This window comes from Triticum urartu, unplaced genomic scaffold (genome assembly GCF_003073215.2).
Source record: "Triticum urartu cultivar G1812 unplaced genomic scaffold, Tu2.1 TuUngrouped_contig_9937, whole genome shotgun sequence".
In the NCBI taxonomy this organism is placed as follows: domain Eukaryota; kingdom Viridiplantae; phylum Streptophyta; class Magnoliopsida; order Poales; family Poaceae; genus Triticum; species Triticum urartu.
In genome coordinates, this window is record NW_024121030.1 from 2,022 (window position 1) to 16,280 (window position 14,259).

At 45.8% G+C, this 14,259-nt stretch overlaps 1 pseudogene; it reads right to left on the bottom strand.

Moving 5' to 3' along the window:
* Window positions 1-8,588: 8,588 nt before the first annotated feature.
* LOC125532442 lies at window positions 8,589-13,768 on the bottom strand (annotated as a pseudogene).
* Between the last annotated feature and the right edge of the window lie 491 nt (window positions 13,769-14,259).

Here is a 14,259-nt window from a genome sequence, read left to right on the forward strand (position 1 = left end):
TCCCTGGTGGCCTTCATTACATTCACAGGAGCTGCTCCTTCTGTTGTGTGGTCTACAAAATGTATGCACCTCGTTGTTCAAGGATCGGATGAGCTTTTACTATGTTCTCTGCCGAAGCCCCCATGGAGTCATCATGGTTTGCGTTACGCCGTTAGTTGGCTCGTGATTTTTGCAGGATCATCACCTTGTAAGGCCCAGTTTGACTCAAAGGAAGCAATGGCGTGGGCATGGCACCTTGAACAGCCATGGGACCCAGGCGGCAGCAGTTTGTCCGTGTGGATTCCTCACTCACTGGAAGGAACGGGTCGCTGTCAAGGAATATTGTGTGGTGACCAGAATTACGAACGGTCCTCGGTGGCATCGGCTTGGGGTCAAGCTGAATCTCAAGGGGTAGGGGATGTCAGTGACCCAATTTCCAGTAACGACGGTCCAAGCAGCAAGCCCATCAGCTCATGGGCCGGGCCTAGCTGCGTGCCAATCGAAGGAGGTCAGACTACAAGTAAGCCACCAAGCGTAGTGAACAGGCATCCGGGCTTGGATCACGAACGGCAACGGCGGCTTCCTCTTTCCCCTATCATCTCCTACCTCATGTACTCCTCCTCAACCTCTTGTAGCCCAGCTTGATCTTCCTGCAATGGAGTAATTCGAGTGATTCGTAAGTGGATACCTAACATCGTGGTATCAGAGCCTCCTTCCACCCTTCCGATTTGCCACAAATACTCTCGAGTTCGTCCAATTTTTGCCTAATTTTTTTTTCTGAGTTCATCAATTTTTCCACCACCATGCACCCGGAGCTGAAGGCCTACTTGGACGATGATCGCGCGCGGACCATGGCGCGCTACGACGCCATGGACAAGCAGCACGCGCGGATGTTGAAGATCCTCACGGGCGTCTCGACCCCGCAACCGGCTTGCCCCATGGGCACAGCAGCCGATGGCGGCCTCACCAACGATGCCAGAGTGCTCACGGTCATCCCCGACGCCTTCTCCACCACCACCAAGGCCCAGGAGGTCATGGCGGCCCCCCATGGTGCATCCCTCCACGGTGCATCCCTGGACTCCATCGACCCGATGCCCATGACCTGTTCGACGACTGGCTCCCCCCCAGGGGACGAACTTTGGTGTTGTTGGCAGTGTGAGCATCGACAACAATGGCCGCCCCCTGTCCCAGTACAGATTGTTGTGAACAACGTTGCCTTATTCCACGACACGGCTAGAGGCTGCATCTATGATGACTTTGGATATGTGTGGTGGCCACCGGACCACCAACTCTGGATGAGGAACAAATTGCGAGCATGGTTAAATCCTAATCAGCATGCTACTGGGGTTGTGCATCTGCCTCATAACGTGAAGAACCAGGGTACTTTCAGCGCAAAACTGTCAAGCCAAAAAGTTCTTCAGTTAACGCATTTCAAGCAAAATCAGTATTCCCTAGGTCGTGCAACACATACTACAGAGGTACAAGGAATCGAGAGTCATTTGCAGAACGTGATTCAATTCTGGGCAGTGGATGTCTTTGCATGTCTCAGTATGGCAGCGGTGGAAGAAATCTCTTGCCATGGAACATTTGCTACACATACAGGTTATCTAATTTCTTGTATGTCCAGAGAATGCCCATGGCCGTCATTTGATTGCTTTCATGAGGGCGTGCACCTGAGCAGTTGCCAAGCAGCACAGTCACGGTCAGAGCTACTAAGAGTAGAATTTCAGACTAGTACTCCTAGTTCTCCTGATCCAAATCACACGAGAGAATCCTGTTGTGGCTCTCAGTTTAGTGGAATTTCAGAACAGCAAAAGAGTGAGTGCTATGAGAACTCCTATTCTACTGTTAACAATCTTGGTTCAGTGGTATTTGAATCTCATCATCTTGGTTCTAGTTATCTATACCTCAGTAGAAAAACCTTGTGGTGTCCGCAAAATGAGCAGCAGAAAATATGTCGTTCGAAGAAAGTTATTTGCGGGATCCTTATGGTGTCAAGATTTATCTCTATTCCAAGTCAGAAGGAAACACAACTAATGGATAATGTGGACTTCATGGTGGCAGTACGGTTGTCCTTTATATCATCTATGCAGCCATCTTATGAATTGCATGCTCAAGTTCAACAAACTTCGTGTGGCCGTCGGCTCTCTATTTCAGTTGAGCTACAAAGTTATGATGTAGCCAACCTCCGACCAAGACCATGGCCAATGTTTGAGTTTACTCAGGAAATCATTCAACGGAAGCTATACTTGGCATTAGTTTCAGGTAATTATTGCACAACTCATGTGGTGTTCAAGCAAATCTCGTGTATTCAGCTCTATCTACAGATTGACCACATGAGGTTCACATGTGATGAATTGTCTAGTGCTCCTGGAATGACCAACTTGGAATTCATTGATCCTGCTACCTATTTTGCTTCTTTGCTACTCACTTCCCTGCTATCAATCACACTGGATTCTCCTACTCAAGTACGACTGTTACAACCTTGAAACTGCAATTTACAGTTTGCCCTACGGAATCACTATGGCCTGGCTTATTATTATACGAAGATGGTCAGCAATACGACAACGAGCTCTTTCAGCTGGTGAGCGAAGGCATGTCACATACTGCAGTTATTCCATAGTTTATTTTCACTTTGCATGGCGGTCACTCTACTGAATTCTGCAACCCCAATTGGCTCCTTCCAGCAGCTCCAGCCTTAAAAAAGCTACAACTACTTGGGTATACAAGTTTGATTTGCTCTGGCTTTATTCAACGAGTTCCCTGTGGTTGTGATTCATCAACTGCTGCTTGCGCCCTCTTCTTGGATGATCCGTCCCTGGTGGCCTTCATTACATTCACAGGAGCTGCTCCTTCTGTTGTGTGGTCTACAAAATGTATGCACCTCGTCGTTCAAGGATCGGATGAGCTTTTACTATGTTTTCTGCCGAAGCCCCCATGGAGTCATCATGCTTTGCGTTACGCTGTTAGTTGGCTCGTGATTGTTGCAGGATCATCACCTTGTAAGGCCCAGTTTGACTCAAAGGAAGCTCGTCATTTGATTGCTTTCATGAGGGCGCACACCTGAGCAGTTGCCAGGCAGCACAGTTACGGTCAGAGCTACTAAGAGTAGAATTTCAGACTAGTACTCCTAGTTCTCCTGATCCAAATCACACGAGAGAATCCTGTTGTGGCTCTCAGTTTAGTGGAATTTCAGAACAGCAAAAGAGTGAGTGCTATGAGAACTCCTATTCTACTATTAACAATCTTGGTTCAGTGGTATTTGAATCTCATCATCTTGGTTCTAGTTATCTATACCTCAGTAGAAAAACCTTGTGGTGTCCGCAAAATGAGCAGCAGAAAATATGTCGTTCGAAGAAAGTTATTTGCGGGATCCTTATGGTGCCAAGATTTATCTCTATTCCAAGTGAGAAGGAAACACAACTAATGGATAATGTGGACTTCATGGTGGTAGTACGGTTGTTCTTTATATCTTCTATGCAGCCATCTTATGAATTGCATGCTGAAGTTCAACAAACTTCGTGTGGCCGTCGGCTCTCTATTTCAGTTGAGCTACAAAGTTATGATGTAGCCAACCTCCGACCAAGACCATGGCCAATGTTTGAGTTTACTCAGGAAATCATTCAACGGAAGCTATACTTGGCATTAGTTTCAGGTAATTATTGCACAACTCATGTGGTGTTCAAGCAAATCTCCTGTAGTCAGCTCTATCTACAGATTGACCACATGAGGTTCACGTGCGATGAATTGTTTAGTGCTCCTGGAATGACCAACTTGGAATTCACTGATCCCGCTACCTATTTTGCTTCTTTGCTACTCACTTCTCCTGCTACCAATCACACTGGATTCTCCTACTCAAGTACAACTGTTACAACCCTGAAACTGCAGTTTACTGTTTGCCTTACGAAATCACTGTGGCCTGGCTTATTATTATACGAAGATGGTCAGCAATACGACAACGAGCTCTTTCAGTTGGTGAGCGAAGGCATGTCACATACTGCAGTTATTCCACAGTTTATTTTCACTTTGCATGGCGGTCAACTACTAAATTCTGCAACCCCAATTGGCTCCTTCCAGCAGCTCCAGCCTTAAAAAAGCTACAACTACTTGGATATACAAGTTTGATTTGCTCTGGCTTTATTCAACGAGTTCCCTGTGGTTGTGATTCTTCAACTGCTGCTTGCGCCCTCTTCTTGGATGATCCGTCCCTGGTGGCCTTCATTTCATTCACAGGAGCTGCTCCTTCTGTTTTGTGGTATACAAAATGTATGCACCTCGTCGTTCAAGTATCGGATGAGCTTTTACTATGTTTTCTGCCAAAGCCCCCATGGAGTCATCATGCTTTGCGTTACGCCGTTAGTTGGCTCGTGATTGTTGCAGGATCATCACCTTGTAAGGCCCAGTTTGACTCAAAGGAAGCAATGGCGTGGGCATGCCACCTTGAACAGCCATGGGACCCAGGCGGCAGCAGTTTGTCCGTGTGGATTCCACACTCACTGGAAGGAACGGGTCGCTGTCAAGGAATATTGAGTGGTGACCAGAATTACGAACGGTCCTCGGTGGCATCGGCTTGGGGTCAAGCCGAATCTCAAGGGGTAGGGGATGTCAGTGACCCAATTTCCAGTAACGGCGGTCCAAGCAGCAAGCCCATCAGCTCATGGGCCGGGCCTGGCTGCGTGCCAATCGAAGGAGGACAGACTACAAGTAAGCCGACCAAGCGTAGAGAACATGCATCCGGGCTTGGATCACGAACGGCAACGGCGGCTTCCTCTTTCCCCTATCATCTCCTACCTCATGTACTCCTCCTCAACCTCTTGTAGCTCAGCTTGATCTTCCTGCACTGGAGTAATTCGAGTGATTCGTAAGTGGATACCTAACATCGTGGTATCAGAGCCTCCTTCCACCCTTCCGATTTGCCACAAATTCTCTCGAGTTCGTCCAATTTTTGCCTAATTTTTTTTCTGAGTTCATCAATTTTTCCACCACCATGCACTCGGAGCTGAAGGCCTACTTGGACGATGACCACGCGCGGACCATGGCGCGCTACGACGCCATGGACAAGCAGCACGCGCGGATGTTGAAGATCGTCACGGGCGTCTCGACCCCGCAGCCGGCTTGCCCCATGGGCACAGCAGCCGATAGCGGCCTCACCAAGATGCCAGAGTGCTCACGGTCGTCCCCGACGCCTTCTCCACCACCACCAAGGCCCAGGAGGTCATGGCGACCCCCCATGGTGCATCCCTCCACGGTGCATCCCTGGACTCCATCGACCCGATGCCCATGACCTGTTCGACGACTGGCTCGACCCAGGTCGACGCCGTCGCCAACATCGACGAGGCCCAAGACGCCGCCACCACCGTCCACCCTGAGCACGCGGTCACCTCCAACTACACAGAGGTCACGCAGTTCATACCGTTGTAGGCAGCGCTCTCCATTGACATCATCCATTCACCGCAGATGCCCATGAAACATGATATGGGAATCGAACAACAAGGTCAGCTGCTACACCCAACGTCGTGGTCCTCGTTTGCGTATCATTCAGAGTCAACATATTTAGAAGCTGCCGTGGGAAGCTTCTGGTTTGTGTCGTGTCCTACTGGAGAACTTTGGTGTTGTTGGCAGTATGAGCATCGACAACAATGGCCGCCCCCTTTCCCAGTACAGATTGGTGGGAACAACATTGCCTTATTCCACGACACGGCTAGAGGCTGCATCTATGATGACTTTGGATATGTGTGGTGGCCACCGGACCACCAACTCTGGATGAGGAACAAATTGCGAGCATGGTTAACTCCTAATCAGCATCCTACTGGGGTTGTGCATATGCCTCATAACGTGAAGAACCCGGGTATTTTCAGCTCAAAACTGTCAAGCCAAAAAGTTCTTCAGTTAACGCAGTTCAAGCAAAATCAGTATTCCCTAGGTCGTGCAACACATACTACAGAGGTACAAGGCATCGAGAGTCATTTGCAGAACGTGATTCAATTCTGGGCAGTGGATGTCTTTGCATGTCTCAGTATGGCAGCGGTGGAAGAAATCTCTTGCCATGGAACATTTGCTACACATACAGGTTATCTAATTTCTTGTATGTCCAGACAATGCCCATGGCCGTCATTTGATTGCTTTCATGAGGGCGCGCACCTGAGTAGTTGCCAAGCAGCACAGTTACGGTCAGAGCTACTAAGAGTAGAATTTCAGACTAGTACTCCTAGTTCTCCTGATCCAAATCACACGAGAGAATCCTGTTGTGGCTCTTAGTTTAGTGGAATTTCAGAACAGCAAAAGAGTGAGTTCTATGAGAACTCCTATTCTACTGTTAACAATCTTGGTTCAGTGGTATTTGAATCTCATCATCTTGGTTCTAGTTATCTATACCTCGGTAGAAAAACCTTGTGGTGTCCGCAAAATGAGCAGCAGAAAATATGTCGTTCGAAGAAAGTTATTTGCGGGATCCTTATGGTGCCAAGATTTATCTCTATTCCAAGTCAGAAGGAAACACAACTAATGGATAATGTGGACTTCATGGTGGCAGTACGGTTGTTCTTTATATCATCTATGCAGCCATCTTATGAATTGCATGCTCAAGTTCAACAAACTTCGTGTTGCCGTCGGCTCTCTGTTTCAGTTGAGCTACAAAGTTATGATGTAGCCAACCTCCGACCAAGACCATGGCCAATGTTTGAGTTTACTCAGGAAATCATTCAACGGAAGCTACACTTGGCATTAGTTTCAGGTAATTATTGCACAACTCATGTGGTGTTCAAGCAAATCTCCTGTAGTCAGCTCTATCTACAGATGGACCACATGAGGTTCACGTGTGATGAATTGTCTAGTGCTCCTGGAATGACCAACTTGGAATTCACTGATCCTGCTACCTATTTTGCTTCTTTGCTACTCACTTCTCCTGCTATCAATCACACTGGATTCTCCTACTCAAGTACAACGGTTACAACCCTGAAACTGCAGTTTACAGTTTGCCCTACGGAATCACTGTGGCCTGGCTTATTATACGAAGATGGTCAGCAATACGACAACGAGCTCTTTCAGCTGGTGAGTGAAGGCATGTCACATACTGCAGTTATTCCACAGTTTATTTTCACTTTGCATGGCGGTCACTCTACTGAATTCTGCAGCCCCAATTGGCTCCTTCCAGCAGCTCCAGCCTTAAAAAAGCTACAACTACTTGGGTATACAAGTTTGATTTGCTCTGGCTTTATTCAACGAGTTCCCTGTGGTTGTGATTCTTCAACTGCTGCTTGCGCCCTCTTCTTGGATGATCCGTCCCTGGTGGCCTTCATTACATTCACAGGAGCTGCTCCTTCTGTTGTGTGGTCTACAAAATGTATGCACCTCGTTGTTCAAGGATCGGATGAGCTTTTACTATGTTTTCTGCCGAAGCCCCCATGGAGTCATCGTGCTTTGCGTTACACCGTTAGTTGGCTCGTGATTGTTGCAGGATCATCACCTTGTAAGGCCCAGTTTGACTCAAAGGAAGCAATGGCGTGGGCATGCCACCTTGTACAGCCATGGGACCTAGGCGGCAGCAGTTTGTCCGTGTGGATTCCTCACTCACTGGAAGGAACGGGTCGCTGTCAAGGAATATTGAGTGGTGACCAGAATTACGAACGGTCCTTGGTGGCATCGGCTTGGGGTCAAGCCGAATCTCAAGGGGTAGGGGATGTCAGCGACCCAATTTCCAGTAACGGCGGTCCAAGCAGCAAGCCCATCAGCTCATGGGCCGGGCCTGGCTGCGTGCCAATCGAATGAGGACAGACTACAAGTAAGCCGACCAATCGTAGCGAACAGGCATCCGGGCTTGGATCACGAACGGCAACAGCGGCTTCCTCTTTCCCCTATCATCTCCTACCTCCTGTACTCCTCCTCAACCTCTTCTAGCTCAGCTTGATATTCCTGTAATGGAGTAATTCGAGTGATTCGTAAGTGGATACCTAACATCCAGGATGCTGCATGTGTTGGTTTTTGGTTATCTGTCATTCACCAAACAAACAATGACACGTAGTACCTTGGAAATCCATCTTCCATCTAATTTTGCATCTCGGTGTTTCCCCTTGAATCGACGGAGAAGACCAAAAATGTACAAGCTGAATAAACACCCAGACATTTCCAAGAGCTGCTGCCCACCAAAGTAGTCATTCATCAGTTTCTCTCACAAATTTGCTCCCCAGCACGTCCAGAATTGTCCATAAGACTGATAGCACAAGCAAAATATGGTGGTACCAGCACGGATATGATAGATCAGCAATTATAAATCAACTTAGCTAGTGTCACGCATGGCAACTGACATAAACTGTACAAGCCTTTCTGAACCGTCCTCATATATACGGTGTAGATCATAAAAGCCAAGTCATGATAATTAAATAACAAAACTCATTCTTGCCTTCTGCAGGACACATTTATCCAGACTTACCTCCGGAAGATACTGCATACTTAAATGTCTCTATGCTGTTCAACAGAGAAATCTGTACATAATGATAATGCCTGTAGATCTCAAACAGCAGGAAATGAGCAACCAGGAAGACCAGCTAGCATGCGCCCAAGGTCTGAAGCAGCAGGCTTTCCCTGAAGCAGCAGGCACATTGTATCAAGTATGAAACTCAAGTACTGCAGTACATCAAATATCTTATTACGGGGGTGAATGATAAAAGAGACCTCCAGTTACATGGTATGTAAGATCACATACGACATAAAGATTACAGGAGATAATAGCAAAACAGGACACCACTAAGTGATGGAATAACGTGCAAATTAGACTACGGTTCCAGGAATTGTTCAGTCAATGGATGATAATCGCATGAATAAGAAGATAACCAACACCACGATTACAAAAAACATCGTTAGTGACAGTGGCACCAGATGGCAGGAGGTGGTGGAGTGCAAGAGGGCAATGCGTGAAGCAATCAGCAAAGCAGGCGACAGACAGACCGAGGGGATTAACACCAGCCCGTGAAGTAGTAGACAGTTTGGGCTGCAGGATGAGCCAGGCTGAAGCACCTGCTATTAAGAAAAGTTTGCAATCAATGGAATATTTCAAAGATTCAAAAGTTTAATGAAGTGCATATATATTACGAAAGACTATATATCTTTGACAGTGCCAAGATAGCCGACGGGAGCTAATTTACCTTTCCGTTTATTTGTAGCTGGGAATCTAGATCACACTATAAATTCCTTCCAACGGATATGCGCGATCTTTGGCCAACTTTCTCCCTCAGGTGCTCGACAGCTCTCCTTCAATACCTCACAACCCCATACACATATGTGCCGGAGGGAGGATGGCAGGTCTGGTAAAGATGATATGTTGGGGCAGCTATAGATGTCGAGACTCCTCAGACTGGAGAAGCACTTCAGATTTGTTGGCAGGGAAGTCATTTGACAACCACAAAATCTTAGGGTCTTTACTGATGCGAAATTTGTGCATTCTTCCAATGAAACAAATGGGTCCTTGCATCCTTCAAGAGAGAGAAATGCTGGAACTGAGAAACCTTCAGACGAGAGCATGTTGTTGAATATCACAGAACTGCTAACAGTGAGCGAGTACTGAACTCGAAGATGTGAGATGCACTCAGGGGTGAGCTTCGGAACATCAATCAAATGTACATTGTGAAGTTGCAGGTAAGACAATCCTTCAAGTGTACATAAATCTGGCAAGTTATACAGTACCAATGATTTAACAGAGTTGAGACTACCAACAGACAAGCACGCGGTGCTTCTGCATTTGTATATGCTAATTTCATTTATGTGTGGCCAGTCAGTAGAGAGGAAGTCAGCTGCAAGCACACAACCGCGTATACTGAGCTTCTCAAGGGATAATGGCAAACATTTGGCTCCACTTGCCAACTCTAAAGAAGGGCAGGAAGTCAAGTGAACATGTGAAAGAGAGGTAGCAGCTCGTAAGCCCCCTAATGACCTGAGAGACCAGCAATATACAATGAACAAACGGCCAAGATTTGTCAAATGTTGGAGAACCTCTTCCGAAGGAAGTGTAGTTAAAGTCATGATCTCATTTAAGTCCAAAGTTTCCAGTGAAGCCAGGCCATCAAGGCATACAGCTAAAGCTCCATTTGTAATACTGCAAGAGAAGAGATAAAGATTACGAAGTCCTGATGGTGAAACCAGTGGCAGCACAATGCTCCTTCCATACATGAGGCACATCCTCTGCTCGTGACAATATATCCATGCCTTGATGATATCCTCTTTTGCAAATATTTCATCTTTCTCTCCTTTTAGAGCACTCTGAAGGTTTTGAACATTTGACACATCAGCATGCATAAATATCATCAGCTGGTTCATAAATGAATGTTCCCGTGAGAGTACACTCTTGATATCTGATCCTGCATCCACCTCCCAGATTAAACCAAGCTGTGATGCCAAGTGGTCTGTCCTCATGATCTCTCTCTGGTCATTATTTTCTGGCACATCGTTGGAAGTAAATATAAGCAGTGGGCAATTGTTCAGACATAAATATGTAAGCCCTAGTGGAAGACAAGGTAATGTCTTCAGGTTTGGCACATTGTGGAGGCCAAGCGAAGAGCAATTCCCAAATAGCCCAGTATTGGATGGTAGGCTTTCTAATGCGCTACAGTTAGAAAACCTTAAAGATACCAAATTCTCAAAATAAGAACCGTTAAGTAACCAGCTTGGATATTGTGAAGACTTGTAACCGTCAATTGTAAGGCTCCGAAGTTGACGCGGTGGCATCAGGCCTTCTAGAATCTCCAAATGCAAACTATCCTCTGCATTGGTGTTATTCTGGCAACACCATTCAAGTCGCAAGCTGCCAAGATGACTTTTCTGATGCAGCTTCGATTCTAAGGCTTGATCTTTCCCAGTGACATTCTCAAGATTTGTGACACTTAAACTGCCACGGATCTCGTTCAGATCCCTCAGCTGTTGCAATTCATATCCCATTTTCTTTTGCAAAGAAAATTTCTTAACTTGTTGAAGCGAAGTTAGCTTGCCAATGTTAGGAATTTGAGGCGCTGCTTTTCTGTTTGAATCATATGTTCCATAATCATACCAGTCAAGATGTCGTAACTTCCTTAAGTTGCAGAGTTTCCCAGGCAAACTCTCAACTTTATCATTTACCAGAAGTAACTGCAAGTGGTAAAGAGTACACAATGATCTTGGCAATTCAGAAATCAGTGTTCTGATGATGTTCAAATACCGAAGGTGCTTCAACTCACCAACAGATTCTGGCAACTTACTACTGCTATAAGATGACAAATGTAGTACACGCAACTTCTTCAAATTCTGTAGTATCTGATTAAAAAGGTCACTTACATCATCCATTAGGGGGTCTATGCAGATAATAGTGCGCAAATGATGTAGGTTGCAGATACTTTGCTTGTGTTGCGTCATACTATGAACACGAACCGATAGATGTCGAACAGTGGACGGTATTTCTGTCACCTTATCATTTTCCAATCTGTAGTAGTCCTCTTTGGAGAGTGATTCTGCCAGATCATGAAGGAGATCATGCATAACATATCTCGGAGTGTCAAAAGTGTATTTCTTGTAAACTGGTTGAAAGAACGAAACAGAGATCATCTCCTTGAAGCAATCCCTCCCAATATCTTCCACTCTATTGTTTTGGTTGCACGAATCAATGAGGCCCTCTGCCATCCAAAGATGAACCAACTAATCAATTAAATACTTGTGGCCTTTTGGAAACAAGCTCCAGTATAGGAAGCACCTCTGCAGACGTGGATCTAACTTCTCATAACTCCACAACAAAGCACTCATCGGATCACTTAAGTCGTCAATCTTTATATTCAGAGCATCCTTCCATGCAGATATATCTGTTTCCCCTTTCAACTGGGAACCCACAGCTTTTGCCGCCAAAGGAGATTGTCCAAGCCTTTTAGCAATCTTTTCTGCAAAATTTTCGAGACTTTCACGTAGCTGTGGATTTCTGATTTCTGGTCCAGCGAATGCATGATGCTTGAGGAGTGCCAAGAAGTGAGCATCTTCCATGTTTTCCAGAGGACACACTTCACAGCAGAGAGCAGCTGGAAATCTATCCTGTCGAGAAGTTACCAAAACTTTGCTTCCCTTATGCTGGGAAACTAGAGGAGCCAACAGTTGGTCCCAGTCCTTCTCGCTGCCAGGTTCAAACCAAACATCATCCAACACAAGCAGGAATTTCCCTGATTCTTTTAGTATGTCAATCAACTTGCCCTGCAGAGTATCAAGGTTATCGATGCGTGGACATTTCCCATTTGAGGCAGACTCGATGATCTCCCGTGTATGACGGTGGACATCAAGTTTGCGTGAGATGCTTACCCACATTCTGACATTAAAACATTCTTTTACCCTCTCATCATTATAGACAAGTTGTGCCAAGGTGGACTTTCCCATCCCTCCAGCCCCAACAATGGCCAAAACGGAGTACATAGCTGTACTAGACTCAGTAGTAGCAGTCGTTTTGGTAAGAAGACGTATTATATGATCGCGATCATTATCACGGCCAATCACTTTGAAAGGTGGTACTGATGTGGTCACAGGAACATGAGTTGATGGTATAGCAGGGCTCTCTGCATTATAACCAGCAGGTAAGCAGAGGAGTTGATGGAAGTCCTTGGCTTTCACTAGGGTAGTCTTCAGTTCCTTAAGATGGCGAATTAACTTTCTGTTCTCTGAACTCAGATTGGACAGCCTGCTCGATGCAACACGCATAGGCTTCATAAAGGTGTTGCTGATGGAGGAGGCATTGGCCTGCAAGGAATCCTTCCCCTTTGCTTGGCGCTTGAGGACGTTGTAATCACTCTCATCCAGCAAGTCTTCGGCCAGGTAAAGTGCTTCTTTGAGTTCCCGAAGCCATTTGTCCAGCTTGGGCCTGTGGTTTTCCTTGTCTGCTGCTTCACTCAACAGCTTGAGCTGGGGCAAGATAGTGGTCTCCAGTTCATGGAGCTCACGTGCCATGTCCACTCCAAGGTATGTTGAGGCACTAGCAAGGAGCTTCTTCAAGGCCGGTGATGCGGCCAATTTTAAGCTAACACTTAAGGCAGCGCTAGCTAATGCCACTTCCATCAGGTTGCAGCGTTTCTTTTTTGGGTGTATATGTCTAGGGAGGAGCGTTTTGTTGGTTTTGTGGAAAGAAAAATTATGGGAAACAAGTAGAATAACTCTAAAGGAAGACTTCTCCTCGTGTAAGGTGAGGGTCACTAGGCTGGAGAGAGTAGAGGTGTTTCTAGTGTGAACGGAGATGAACAAGTAGACAATCTATGAAACAATTCTCCCTCTTTTTTCCTTTTTTGGGGTGTGGAATGGCCCGAATAAAGTGACAGATGGATGAAAAACCTGTTGGAGTAGGAAATCACAGGATAAATTAGTCAACTGCATGGAACAGAGATGAGAAGAAAGAAACCTATTGGCATGTCTGTAGACAATGGCAAAAACCAAGGATAATATTTTGAGAGTGAGTAATGACCTGAATAAATGATAGACGAGCAATCAAAGTGCTTCTGGATCGCAGGTAGAAACAACCCGTGAATAAGCAATAGATGAACACCTGTTGGAGTGAGAAATCATGAGATCAATTAGCCAGTTGCAATAAGGAAGATAATAAACATAACACTACAGCCAGATTCGTAGAGGAAAACAGACGAGAATAGTGGTGAGCTTACACAGATGAAGAAGTGAGAAGCAGCGTTGTAGGAGATGGCGCAGCGATGAGGCAAGGCTGAAGTAAAGGCAGATCGTAGGAGCTAACAATGTTGTGTTGCAAGAGAATGAGAGACAGACATCCCCAAACAGCAGGTCAACAAGGCTATAGCAGATCTGATCCACCCACTTGCCCATTTTTTTAAGTTTAGCTGATCTGGACTTGCTAATAAACTAACCAGTAAGCAACACGGATACAGCTCACTGATTGATAATTGAAGTATAAAGTAGCAGAGGACAACACCGTGTGACTAAATAGAAACAACCAGTTGGTAACAAAATCTTTTTCTTTCTGTCCATCACCATCCTTTTGTAGATGTTCCACCCGCAGGGAAATCATGAAAATAAAGGGGTTTTATTCAAATGGCATCGATATAATGCATACTCAAAAAGGAAGGTTTTGTACAGCCTTATTACTTTCGAATTACTATAGAAGTGTACATGCAGAATTTGCAGAGCGTTTGCTTCTAGGCCTTCCACAAAGAAAGTACTCCCTCCCATCCATATTACTTGTCGCTCACTTAATGCAACTTTGTACTAAAGTTGTACCAAGTGAGCGACAAGTAATATGGATCGGAGGGAGTAGCAAATTTGTTGCTA